Source organism: Lissotriton vulgaris, chromosome 3_1 (assembly GCF_964263255.1).
Source record: "Lissotriton vulgaris chromosome 3_1, aLisVul1.2, whole genome shotgun sequence".
Lineage (NCBI taxonomy): Eukaryota > Metazoa > Chordata > Amphibia > Caudata > Salamandridae > Lissotriton > Lissotriton vulgaris.
In genome coordinates, this window is record NC_141689.1 from 1,149,985,225 (window position 1) to 1,149,995,145 (window position 9,921).

At 42.2% G+C, this 9,921-nt stretch overlaps 1 long non-coding RNA gene across 1 annotated transcript; it reads left to right on the plus strand.

Annotated features, from left to right (window-relative positions):
• The first annotated feature begins 913 nt into the window (after nucleotides 1-913).
• Nucleotides 914-7,774, plus strand: LOC147727595 (uncharacterized). Its single transcript, XR_015309497.1, has 3 exons — nucleotides 914-984; nucleotides 4,455-4,745; nucleotides 7,661-7,774. It is a non-coding gene; the product is annotated as an uncharacterized LOC147727595 (long non-coding RNA).
• The last annotated feature ends 2,147 nt before the right edge of the window (nucleotides 7,775-9,921 follow it).

The following is a 9,921-nucleotide window of genomic DNA, read 5'->3' on the forward strand; positions in this document are numbered from 1 at the left end:
ATACAGGAGCTGTGTTTGACCTAATGGTCACTAGTTAAAATCCCGGCAGGTCCTCTCAGCCTTTTATCCATCTGAGGTTAATAAAAATGAGTACCATTGAGTTGGATAACAATAAACATATGTTATTCAGTGCCAAGATACCTATGGGTGAACGTGTGCTTTACAAATACATGTTATGTTAGAGGTAAATGGCAATTCATGCAACATTGGCATGCAGAGGCGTAGCATGGGTGGCAGTGTCAGTTCCAGCAGGGAAAAGGCCAACTTAACTTCTGCTTGGGTACTACAATAAAGACATAATTAGGATTCAGTGGGTTACTCAGACCACTGGGCCCCAGTGCCACTGCCCCTGCTGCACCATTGTCTCAATATTTCTGCAAATCTTATTTTGCATGTTGCACTGTCGAAATTGTATGTCAATATTGCATAGTGATATACCAAAGCAATAGTTAACGTGGCTCGCAATTTTGTGAAAAATCATAGGGTTGCAAAAAACTCATGTACAGCAAAGGTAAGAATAAGAACTTGTGAGTAGAAAGCTTCTAATCCTGGGCTGGCGAAGGATATTGCACATAGAAGGCATGGTGGAATATTCTAGCTCTGGCTTAGCAGAGACTTTCATATCTTGCTAGCTAGGAAATATCTGGACGCCCGCTTAGGGGAGGGTAAATACCAGCTAGACCATGCTGCTTCCAGTTACTGGGTCAGTGCTGGGTCAATTATCAGGGTCATTTCGGTAGGTCTATCTGGTTCCAGTCTTTTGCATGAATGTATCACTTTAAATATATTTGCAATGAAGTCCATCTTTTAATAAAACCAACTTAATTTTCATGTTGATATTTTTAATCAGAAAAATGTGCAATATTCAAAAAAGCCCATGCAACTGTTTTATTATTATATCACTTTATTTTCAGAAACAATTAAAAAACAATGAGGACTCTACTTTTGGTTGCGTGTCTTCTGGCCCTAACCATTGGAGTGATGGTAAGTGGCGCATCATTATTAAAGGTCATGGATGAATCAGTAGCTTCCGTCACCATATCGAAATCATAATCTCTTTCAAAAAGCCCTGAGCAAACAATGTGAGATTAAGAGTGGGCCTTTGTCAGACAATATTTCATGGTCCAATCTGTTGTTATTGGATTAATTTTTCGCAGAAGGGATTACAGTTACCTGTTTTTTTAATGTTTATCCTGTCTTCCCAGATGAGCAGGATGCGCATCCTGCAGACGCACCTTTCAGTAGAATGTCGAACAAAGGAAGTATTTAGAATCATGTCACCTGTAATGTGATTTGTGTAACATTTGCAGACTCTCTTTTTGTCTCTAGCTCCTCCTGCATTGCTTTGCAGCAGACTTTAGCACGCGCCTTGCATATTCCTTTTAGAGTGTGGCCTTGTCTAGAACACCTTTGCAGTAGCACCACACTGCTAAACAAGTTTCTTTATGGCTTCTTTGATTCATCTCATTCCCTTAATTGTGTTCCTTGCCTTCCTTCTTTGTTTTGCTGTTATTTCATTGTCACTCTGCTTTATATCACCTCCTGGTTTCCATCAGCTGAGTCCCCTCAGACCTCTCTTAAAGCTACTTTTTTACCCTGGAAATTTTGCAAGCATCCATTTTCTGTCTTAATCCTTTATTTTCTCTCTCTCTCATTGTCTTTGTCATTTGCTCTGTCTGTCTCACTCTGTCTCTTTCTCCTCAGGTTATTCTCTCACACAGACTATCTCTATTTGTCTCTACTTCACACTTGCCCTATGCCTCACCATGCCGAGCCCCCACTCTTTCTACCTTCCCCTGTCAGTTTCTCTCGCTCGCCTGTCACATCCCCCCCACGCCCCCGACCCCCTCACCCCCTCCCCTGCTCACACGCTGTCCCGCTGCCTTCATGAACATAATTCTAGGGATACAGGCACATTTCAATGTTCCCCTTCTTCAGATTTATGATGCCCTTGCGCCTCTTTGCGCCGCAATTGCATCACTTTATTTGACGCAACGGTGGCGCAAACAATGCGCCCTATTTACAACGTGACGCATCTAGGAGATGCGTCACGTTGTAAAGCCCTGCACCATAAGGAGGCGTTCCTGTGCAGGGGGAGGCGTTCCTGCGCAGGAACGCCTCATGAAAGTGGATGAGTGAAATCTATGAGATTTCACTCAGTCACTTTCAGGCCAATGCTGCGTCAACACCCTGCGCCTGCTTGAAGCAGGCGTAGGTCTTGACGCAGCATTGTGAAGATGGGGCACCCCCGAGCCTTGCTGGAGCTGCGTTGCGCTTGCGTCGCAACTCCAGCAATGCGCCACATTTCCGGCACAGATGCGTCAAGCATCTGTGCCGTTTTTGCACCATGGTGCGCCGCATTGTAAATGCAGCGCACCATGGGTGGCATAGCTGTGGCGCACTGTGGCGCACATTAACTGGCTCATCCCTGGGGATGCGCCAGTTAACATAAATCTGCCCCTACATTTTTACTTACTTATTTTTTGGAAGAATATGAATAAAATAATTTTTGGGAAGAATATGAATAAAAGATGCGATAAAGCAGCGTGTTTAGTAGAGTCATGCCAATTCGCATTCTTGAAAGCTGAAAAATAAACCTGGCTTGTGTAATTAGCAGCTATGCCTCTGAAAGTGCAGTTCATTTGTATTTGTTTAAACATACCCATTTTTCTAGGTCAATGACTTCTGCCCTTTGTCCTTACAACTATTTTTGCAGCCCTCTTCAGAGAATCAACTAGGCATCTGAGTGCTAGACACATGAGTACACTGTCTCCTATTAATTCGATACATTTTCTAAATCGTATAGATTTCCTTCCTTTTTCTTACGTTTTCGAACAAATGCATATTTTGGTTTCAAGTATATCTTGTGCGCTAGTGTCTCCAGGTTCTGTTTTTCTTTGTGTAGGTGAATGTCATGACAAGAATGAACGGCATTCCAGAGTCACTAAGGGGCCGATTTGGATGTCGGTCAGAAAGCCTCCGACCAGGGGCGGCCTTAGGCTTGTGCAAGCTGTGCACCTGCACAGGGCCACCAAACCCCAGGGGCCACCACGCCAATATATATCCTTAATATAATAATCCTCTGAGGATGGATACATATTTGTGTGGCGGCCCCTGGCAGGGATTTGGCGGCCTCCGGCTCTGTTCCACTTCCAAACACCCTGACCCCCCCCCCCCCTCTTCACTGGCCTCTGCGCTCCGCCCCGCCCGGACCCCCTCTTCCGGGGCCCCCTACCTACGCTTCCTGCCCAGGGCCGCCATGAGCCTAGAGCCGCCCCTGCTCCGACCGAGTTTTATGAATATTGCAGTCAGAATTCAAACCGGCTAGTCATTCAAGGCCAGTCATTCGAGGAGCCTGTCGGCCAGTCGGAACTGGCCGGTAATCCACATGGACGGCGGTTTACGTTGTCCGGATTACGATGCATGGTTTCCGGCAGGGTTTCCATGCTGGTCTTTTCAACATGGAAACCGTGTCAGAAAGCGTGTTTAGGAGCCCCTATCAGGGCCCCCTTCACCATGTGGCCTCGGGTTGTGGGCAGCGGGTACACCTATGGTGCCCCCCTGTTGATCCCTGCACTGTGTGGAAGGCATCTTGCCTGCCATACAATGCAGGGGTAAACACAACCTCCCAGTTCCCTACGGGAGCTTATGCTACGGCCGGTATATGGCCAAAACAAATGCTCCCATATGGAAATGTGGGAATGCGACATGAAAAACATCATGTGTACTTGAACCACCTTGGCTTGTCATTATTAGTCTGTAATCTGTTATTATTTGCCATATAGAGTATATATGTGTAAGCAGGTTTTGCAGAATGATTTCCAAAACTGTGGAAATGGAGGAAGCTTTTGGAAACAGTGCACTTGTATTATTAGAAAGAAATTAGCTTTGATAGTCTGAATCAGTGTAAATTAGAAAAAATTTGCTGGTCGGATGTGCCGACACAGCTTACTTAAATCACATTTGCAATCAGTCTTTGTTGGCTTTTGTCAGTCACACTATTGCTATGATTGTGTGATAATGGATGTCTTTTTAATGTTCCCTGCAATGGTCACCTGCCGTCTGTCTCATTACCAAGTCCAAAGGTATATTTATTCAATACATTTTCCTAAAGCGCATCCCTTTTGACATCAAAGTCTACCAATTAAATCCTGGATCTTCCTTATTCTTCAATGACTGTGGCCTTTAAGAGGCCACCTCTCTATACAACACAATGTCAACAAGGTTCCTCTAGTTTTCCTTGGAGAATAGTCAGCATCATGCATTGAGAGAATTGTTCATGTGTCAATACACTATTTTTTCTCTATGAATGTGAATATTACATTTCAAGACGAGATAACAAGTCTGTAGACGCCTTCATGAGATTGGTACAATCCAGAGAAATATGAACTGGAAACGCATGATATTATATACAGATGATTTAGATAACTTTTCTATGTTTTTTTCTTCTCCAGTCACATGACAGAGGATATGGAAGGAGAAAGCATCCTCATCGTCCTCCTCATCGTCCTCCTCATCGTCATCGTACAACTACTCCCACCACCACTACTCCAACCACAACAACTCCAACCACCACTACTCCAACCACCACTACTCCCACCACTACAACTCCAACCACCACTACTCCAACCACCACTACTCCCACCACTACTACTCCAACCACCACTACTCCAACCACTACTACTCCAACTACAACTAAAGCAACAACTGCTCCCACCACAGCATTAGGATAATCATGAGAATAGGTATGTAATGCACACTTTTGGAACCATTAAATTTTCTACGTTGGCCATAAAATGCATGCACGTTTTGCAATCTGTCTCCTTCACATTGGCACAGGGACTACAGTTGTCAATACGAGGGCATTCGCTGCCTTGTAATTTCCGGCCATCGTATAATAATATATTTCATATGTTGTAACTGTTGGTATAGACTTCATACCACCTGTATCCACGGAATTGCATGCGAGTGTTTTTGTTAAAGTCCCAAGTTACACATGTTAAAGTGCAAAACTGCCTACTACTTTCTTGAGCGTTACAGAGTGACCTGCTGTTTTCTAAACAGCGTAAAGTAACTGCATGTTCATAAGACACATGAACACTACTAGTTTTCATGTCAAATGTTTTGCAACACGTGTTGATGTAACATAGATACTGTGCACTGAAAAGCTGGCTTACACACAAGCTCTTGACAAATACATACATCTCAAAGACCCATTATTTGAGGCCAGTTTACAAAGACCGGTAACATTTTAGGTTTAATGGGACACTAATCATGATGTGTCCTGCATGCACATTTGCCCAACTGATTATGCTGCCTAAGTGGACCTACTGCCCAAATGGACCCCCTCTGTGAGGTATGGCCTTTTAAACATTTATTAAAACAAGTGTAACTAACAACATACATAATGACAAAACTATAAACTGCATTCAAACAGCATCAAATTACCAGTGGAACTTGCCTGTATTAAACAATCAGTAAGAATTTATAGGAACAACACCACCAGAAGAATCTGTAACTCCACTCTGTGCTGCTGAGAGGAGTGGAGGGATGCTTCATTCAGCTAGTAATGTTTTTATTTTTACAAAAGCCCTTTATACACCACTTTAGACCCATAGGTTGCGGGGATAGAGTGGCCCTGTATTTCCCTTTATTTTCATAGCACAGGTACTGTTGGAAAGTGGATTATTAGTAGGGATAAGTAGGGATTTACCACTAGTAATAAGGCCACAGTCACAATAAAAGGTCCAGTCAAGGTTTGAATAAATGATTCCCTTGGTCAACCCTTCGTAGCTGTCAACGAGCAGGCATAAAATTAGGAGACAAATGTGTAACACATTCAATAACACCATTACATTAAACAAGTAAGAAACAGCGCGCAATGGAAATCCAACAGCAATTTATAAAAATAGGTTATATTTTTATGAACAAATAGACACCAAAACAAAAAAAAATCCAAATTAGGAAACCAGAGATATGATTTTCTAAAGAATAAAAGTAAAATTAGTGCTTAGAAGCAAATAGCGCTCAAAAGGTTAGATGAGTCTAACCAAACTACTGATGTGAACTTTAGTAAGACATGCTTAAAGCTTGTTAAGATACTAGGGGGCATATTACCAACAACTAGCGATAATTATCGCTATGTTGGTTTAGCGGTGATTTTTTTATCGCCGACCTGCGGCGATTTTTATCGCTTAGGAACCTTGCTATTATCAAGGTATATCTCCTAAGCGATAAAAATTGCCCGAAATGCATGAATATCGCTGAAAAGTCAGCGATATTCATGCATTACCGAGCTAATGCTCTTAGCCATGTTATCCACCTCCCAATGGATAACATGGCTAAGAACTGCTCAGGGGTACGTGTTAGCTTTTGGAGATATTCGCGCTTAGCGCGAAAATCTACAAAAGTTAGTAATAGGAGATAGCGATGTTAGCGACTGTTTCCATTCGCTAACATCTTGGCAAGCCCACTTTGCATGTCATTAGTGATAAATATCACTGACATGCAAAGCGGGGCCCAAGATGGTCGCTATCTCCTACTAGCTGTCGCTAACTGGTGTTAGCGACAGCTAGGTAATAGGGAGATAATTTTATCTCCACTTTCTTGGCTATCCGAAGAGGATACTCTAAACAGACTCTGCTGGGATGAAGTAAGGTCGCAGAACAAGCAAGAAACCCCAAATTCCTGGGGGAGTTATCTGAGGACATCTTTGTTCACTTTGGAACTCCAACCAGCTTGAGACAACAAGACGGACCGAGCGTCCTTTAAAAAAACTGTGAACGTCGCAAGTAAAAAGAAATCTTTATTGGAAGATAAATTTGCACTCACAAAGAGACCGCATGGATGGACAGTCATGAATTCATACAGGTCTCTAAAGCCGCAAGCTTTTTTATCTGCCGATTTCAGTTCCTTTATAAAGACGTGCTTTCTAAAGTTCTGGATGGGGGTGCACGTCTCCAAGGATTTATCCCCCTCATGGGCGACAGAACGTTGTCGCTTATGCGGATTCCGAAAGGAAACCTTGGCCCATTTGCTGTGCGCCTGTCCAGCCATGTTAACCCAAAAGGAGACAATATCTAAAGGCGATTTTTATCAACCAGAACATTCGCTCAAGCAGACAAGCAGTGATAAGCTGGCTGGAGGGCTTGTAATGTATCTTGTCTTGCCGAGGAGTCAAATTCATGAGATTAGTGAACAGCTGCCTAATGCAAGTGGACGATCTTTAATCGTTATTGCCTGTAACGTATCCCCATACTTTTAATTTGATGGTATATCATTTTAATCTTTCCTTCTGTAACTTGATGTAACCATAGTTTTAGAATGATTTTTATAATAATACAATTTCACACACTTGAAATGTACGGGAATCAGACTACAGATGCAATTAAGATCACTTGCATAATGACACTCCCAGCTGTTTGTGTAGATGAAGTTTACTTATTTTATGTAGGGGGGTATTGTGATGATTTTAATTAATCAACCAATTAACATTAAACTTGAAACTTGAAACTATTCTTACACATTTCTCATCAGATTATATTGCTTTTTAACAAGCATTACGGTATAGCTGGTTTCCCACATGTGTGTACATTCTAATACCGAGGATCGATGGAAAAAGCATGTTCTTTTAACAAATATTTTCTATTTTGTCTTATAGGAGGACGTGAAACTGCTACACCGGACCGTGATTTAAAACACAGATACAGTTTTCGTATGAAAAATTACCCTGCAATCATGTAGAGCCTAATATATCTTGTTATTAAACACGGCTGGAATTCTAAATAAACTCACTGTATGTTATTGTTATTTTGTACTGCCACATGTTTGCTAATTTCTTAAAGATTATTGCACTGCCCATTGGTTATGGGAAAATATAATTTTCCTTCAGAGAACGGTTCTCTCAAAAAGTTTTCCACCCGAGATTATTTTCTGCAGGTTCCATCAAATGGTCATTATTAGAAACTATTGCTCCTGTCACGCTGCAAACAAAGGTACCACCGCCAACTCCACCACTGATTATTCACTGCTTGAATCCCATCCCCCACAGGAAACAAGATTCATGGAACAAGAAGGTGCATGGAAAGGCAGAGTTTCATATACTAGATGCCGCATTCATGAGAAGTGACGCATCCCTGCGTGAAAGCAGCGATGCGTCACTTCTCAGTGCACCCTCCTTGCGACATGAAGGATACATCATATTTACTGTATGACGCATCATGTTGCAAGAAGTTACATTTCTGACGTATCTGTAGGCTCAAAAGTGACGCATTGCTGGAGTGTGTCACAACAGTGGCACAACTCCAGCAATGTGTCCTTTCACATGGGGCAAGCCCCGTGTGAAAGGGCCTGCGTCATTCTTACTCCTGCTGTAAGGCAGGTGTAAGATTCGACGCATTTGCACCCGAGAAGTGGCGCAGTGAAATCTGATAGATTTAACTGCGTCACTTCTAGAAGTCTTACTTATGTGGGAACACCCACCCTGCATACATTATACCTGATGCAGGTATAATGTAGCGCAGGGTTTCACAAAGTGAGGCATCTGCTTATATGCGTCACTTTGTAAATAGGGCGCAACAGGAGCCATGTTTTACACTGCCAATGCGTCACAAAAAGTGACGCAACAGAAGCGCAAAACTGTTGCAAGGCCTAATAAATAAGGCCCTAAGAAGTTAAGGGGTTTATTTATCGTTTGGCAGGTGGCCATCCATCAAGATGGCGGAGGACCATATGTAAGACACACTGATGGACTACTGCCTTAAACTGCTGCCTGTTCAGTGGCAATCTCTGTATCTTCAGAAGGTTTGCCATAGCTGTTCCTCTGACCTTACCAAGGGTTTGGTGAAGAGCTGTGTTCAGTATTGACAGCATTCCATAACAATTTTTGTTTTTAACAAACATCAAAGTGGGAGTTTGGTTTTGAAACTCAAATAACTAAGAAACCCTAAACAGATGGAGTTTTTTACCCTGGGTGTAGTGGTCATTTTTTAAATTTCTGTATTCGTCATCATCATGCTTTTTTTGGTATTGACGGACAGAAAATTAAAGGACATCAGGCCATCTGCCTTAAATAGAGTGTAAAACACTTACTCTGACAGCCAGCACTGCAACAGAATGTCAGAGTACGCCTTCCATCTATGAAACCAATGGGGGCACAGCTGACAGAAAACTCACAGTTTACATGAGTAACATTAGTTGGGTGGACCGAGAGTTTGGTGGACAGGTTAAAGCGTCACATTTCTGATGGAGTAAAATTCTAAACTAGGCACTAAGGGCTGTACTTAAAGTCTAAAAAATATGACAGATGTTCTGCCCACTCTGTTACAAGTGCACTATAACCTATGTTACATGACAAAATCTAAATAAGGCCCTAGTTCTATTTACTAGGGTACCATCTTCAACCCAAATAGCATACCAACACATTTATCCATCTTGTTACTTGTTCCCCATGTAAAAATAACACCCACACAATTCTAGTTTGATTAAATGGAAAGATGGCATGAATTTCAAACACAATGGGTCAATATATTGAAATGGTGATGGTGTTCTAGACACTCTGGTATCGTCTGCGTATAACCGGAAGATTAAACCCAGGATAACATTAACATTGAGTACTGTGAGAAACTGGGCTGTAGGTTGATGAGCGTGGGTGCCCTCCTCAAGCAACAGCCATAATCCCTGTTAGGGTGAACCGCAAATGTCACTAAACTAGCATGTACTTGACCTCTGGTAGGTTGGCACCAAAGCAGTCAGGCTTAATTTAGAGGCAATATTTAAAGTATATATGCAACAAACAGTAATAGAGTGAAAACACAACACCAGAAAAATCCCACACCAATTTAGAAACACAGAGTCAATTTCAAAGAATTATTTGACTTAAAAATGAAAAAAATACAGTTAGTAAAACAGGAGATATGCAAT